This window comes from Populus euphratica, unplaced genomic scaffold (assembly GCF_000495115.2).
Source record: "Populus euphratica unplaced genomic scaffold, PopEup_1.0 scaffold924.1, whole genome shotgun sequence".
Classification (NCBI taxonomy): domain Eukaryota; kingdom Viridiplantae; phylum Streptophyta; class Magnoliopsida; order Malpighiales; family Salicaceae; genus Populus; species Populus euphratica.
Window position 1 is genome coordinate 110,390 of NW_011500465.1, and position 4,320 is coordinate 114,709.

Genomic DNA, 4,320 nt, shown 5'->3' on the forward strand with positions numbered 1-4,320 from the left:
TAATAATAATAATAATAATAATAATAAAGAAAAAGAAGGAGAAGAAGAAGAAGAAGATGAGAACTTTGAGATGGAATATTAATGTAACGATTAAACAATGATAATAACAAATGTCAAGGTTAGAGGTTCCACTAATGGTATATCAAACAAGTATAGTATAAACTCTTATTATTGAATTGGAAACCACACACAAAGGAGGTTCCAATCAGATTATATATTGTTAACATGATTACATTAGTCATCTTATTCAATTAATGCTAATACTTGTAAATCTCGTCAAGCATTCATGATTATAACTTATGTTAACAATAAATCAAGTTCCTTTCATAGCTCAGGTGTCGGTTATACCATACATTATGGGCTATGAAAGTGCCAAGCATTTGTTGTACCAAGTGTTATACAACATAAATCAAGATTAGTTATTTAACAAGCAAAGTATTAAAGAGTGAACAAGATAACAAATATAAAACATGTTAGTATCAAACATTAAAGTCCATATTAAGTTTACATTATACTTATTCTTACACCATTAGTGTAACCTTTTCACCTTGACATAATTAACTTAGCTAGACATAATGAAAGAAAGCAAAATAGATAAACAAAATAAGAACATAAAAGTTAACTAAGTAAAGGAAAGGAAATGAAAGGCATAAACTTAATATTAATGAAAACAAAGCATAAAAAATACAAAGAGAGAAAGGAAGAGCATGATCTTGATCTGAACACCAAGATGCCTAAATGCATGGCAAATGCCTCCTTTTATAGGCCAAAAATGGGAACTATTGATTTGATGACTAATTGATAAGTGGGTGGCCAACTTTTGACTTGGTGACAATCTTTATCTTCTCTTGTCTGCCCAAAACGTCATTGATAACGTCAAAATTGGAGCCAGTTGCAAACATGAAAGTTGTAGGCAATTGTCTCAGCTTTCTTGTGTAAAAAATTCAGCTCATTTGGACTTCTAGAACTCCAGATATGGCCAAAATACCGAACAGTGCTCGGGCTGGAAGACAGATTCGGGCTTCTTTGTTGTTGCTACAATTTGGACTTGATAATGGCCTTTTTAGATCTTGGGCTCCATATGAAAGTTGTAGGCCTATGTCTTACCTTTCCATCCATATAAATTGGACCTAAATCTGAGATATATAGCTCCAGATATGACCCATTTACCGAACAGTGTTCCGGTTTGGATTGCACCGACATCTCTTTTCTAAGTTTGGCCATCTCTTTATCCTTGCAATTTAAGTTCTTCAAGTCATCAATCAATCCTTTTATTTATGTGATAGGTCTGTATTTAAAATGAATATTTACCACAAATTAAAGGTATCTTATGTTATTAGATATATTATTATAAAACATGTTTTGGTTAAGGAGTTATTGATACTTCAAGTGCAAAATGATGATATAAAACCATGATAAAAATGCACTTTTAAGTACTAATCAGACCTCTAAATCATCTTTGCAAATTGAGTGACGGTTTACTTATGGAAGCGACAATGAAAACCAATTCATGATTGATGCATAAATCAATAGTGAAAACAAAGTCATTATTGATGCATGGAATCTTGATTGAAAGTTATAAACCCCCAATTATAAATGTTTTGGGTTATTAACATATAAGAAATTTAACTAATAGTAAAATGGATTAAATTAAATTAAAGAAACCTAAATCATGATAAAAATAGTGAATTTAATGAAATGAAAAGTGAATGTAGTTCTAAATTGTTGAAAAGAAAAACATTTGTGAGGACAAAATGAATACATAAGACCAAGAGAGGTTAATATTCAAATAATAGAAGGTTGGAAGTTTATGTACAAATGACAAAAGAGGGTATGGATAAATGTGCAATTAACAAGATGATAGAACTATAAATATCATTCTATTTTCTCTCTTGGAGTGACTTGCAAGAGTAAAGAGAGAGTTTAGAGAGACACTAGAGAGAAGACATATTAATGGCAGAACAATCAACAATTATAACTCCACCTTCCTGTGTTGGATTAGAACAATATTTATATATGTTGTTCTCCCCCATGTCGTGTACATTGTCATTGGAGGGTTGTTCTATACTAGTCCTCATTTAAGAGATATCACGAGAGGAAAATATCTAGGAAAATACACTTCTAGACAGTCTTCTTCGCTAACTGTTTTCTCCTCTAGTTGTTGGATCAGACTATAATTTGGATATATTGTTCTTTTTTATGTTGTTTAGATTCTAAATAGTGGAGATTAGAAACAAACACTCGGTATAGAAGTTGGGCTTCTCGCATAGTAGGTTTGCAAGTTTGAGATCAGTTCGGTTAATATTTGGATATGTTATACTCATAATAATGCATTATAACTTAACTATATGGATTGTTTGGAATATTATTCGTTTGTTATTTATGGTTGATTAAAACTGTTGTCAAGGATTGTGTTTAGAAGAATATTGTTTGGAAAGTTTGTAAAATTGATAAGAATATTTTATTTAGATGTTAGGAGGGAAGATTGAAATAAATAAGATAAATTAGCTCTCAAAAAGATATTTTTTAACACTCTTAAATGGTACGTAATATGGTTCAATGTTGAGATAAAAGAGAAAAAGTTAAATTGTGGATGTTGTGTGTAAATGGAAAGGTTGATGAATCTGGACAGATTCATCTCTTGACTTTTGGAGAGATTTCGAGTAGGAGGATAAGGGAATTAGGATCAAGTTTCTCATAGTAATTGTAGTTTTGGATGTTATCTAACTAAGAAAATTGGTCTTGCTCAATTTAGAAATGTAGAACTCCGGCTATGGGTCACCAACCATGATTGGGTCATGATAGAACCTATAGGGCAATACATATGGTTTGGTAATAAGAAATTTTAACTGTCTTAAAGGCAAACCGGTTCTTCTTCCTTTAATGAACTTATAGTCTCATGTATTAGCTTTCCAATGAGACCAATTTTGCTTGACATTGAGTTCTATAACTCTATATATAGTTAAAAATCTAAGGAGAGGTCATATAGTAACAGTTGGACAGTAACAAACCAATGTTTGTTGATGAGTAATTTTAACTATCTTAAAGGCCGAACTGCGTTCTCCTTCCTTTAGAGAACTTGTAGCCTCATGTATTAGCTTTCCAATGAGAATAATCTTGCTTGAAATGGAGTTTTATAAATCTAGAGCCTCATATACTAGCTTTCCAATAAGACCAATCTCACTTAAAATAGAGTTCTATAACTCTATAGATAGTTAAAAATCTGAGGAGAGGTCGGACAGTAACAGTCGGACAGTAACAAACCAATGTTTTTTATAAGCAATTTTGACCCTCTTAGAGGACGAACTAGGTTCTCCTTCTTTTAGAAATTTTGTAGCCTTGTGTCTTAGTTTTCCAACAAGAACAATCTTGCTTGAAATGAAGTTCTATAACTTTAGATATAATTAAAACTCTAAAAAGAGGTCAGATAGTAACAAATCAATATTAAGACAGTAACAGTTGGACAATAGTAGTCCAATGTTTGTTGATGAGCAATTTTGACTGTCTTCGAGGAAGAACTGGGTTCTCCTTCCTTCAAAGAACTTGTAGCTTCATGTCTTAGCATTCCAATGAGATCAATCTCGCTTGAAATGGAGTTCTATAACACTAAATATAGTTAAAAATCTAAGGAGATGTCGAACAGTAACAATTCAATGTTTGTTGATGAGCAATTTGGACTATTTTAGAGGCAGAACTGGGTTATCCTTCCCTAGAGAACTTGTAGACTTGTGTCTTAACTTTCCAAGAAGACCAATATTTCTTGACACGCAGTTTTATAACTCTAGATATAGTTAAAAATCTAAGAAGAGGTTGGGTAGTAACATTTTGAGGTTTAGATAGTAACAGTTCAAATATTAAGAAATGACTAAAAGAAAGACTTATTGACTATTAATATGGTTATTGTAAAACATATCATTGAGTGAGGAAAATTTATGAAATCAACTTGTGATTTATAAGAGGGACCACAAGCATGGTGCAACAACAACAGTAGAGAATCACGAGTAGAGCTTTTACTGCTAGTAGGTGATCCTCACCTAAACCTTTTTGTTAAATTTAAGAATTTAATATGTTAATAATGTGAGATGTAAATTTGCAACATTAGATAATATGTGAAATGATGGAAGTTAGTGTAATGATGTTATTTCAGATAGTATTCTGAATGTATGTATGTGTTCAAAAGGAATTACCCTTGTGTGCATTGTGATTAGTACTTAAAAGTGCATTTTTATCATGGTTTTATATCATCATTTTGCACTTGAAGTATCAATAACTCCTTAACCAAAGCATATTTTATAATAATATATCTAATAATACAAGATA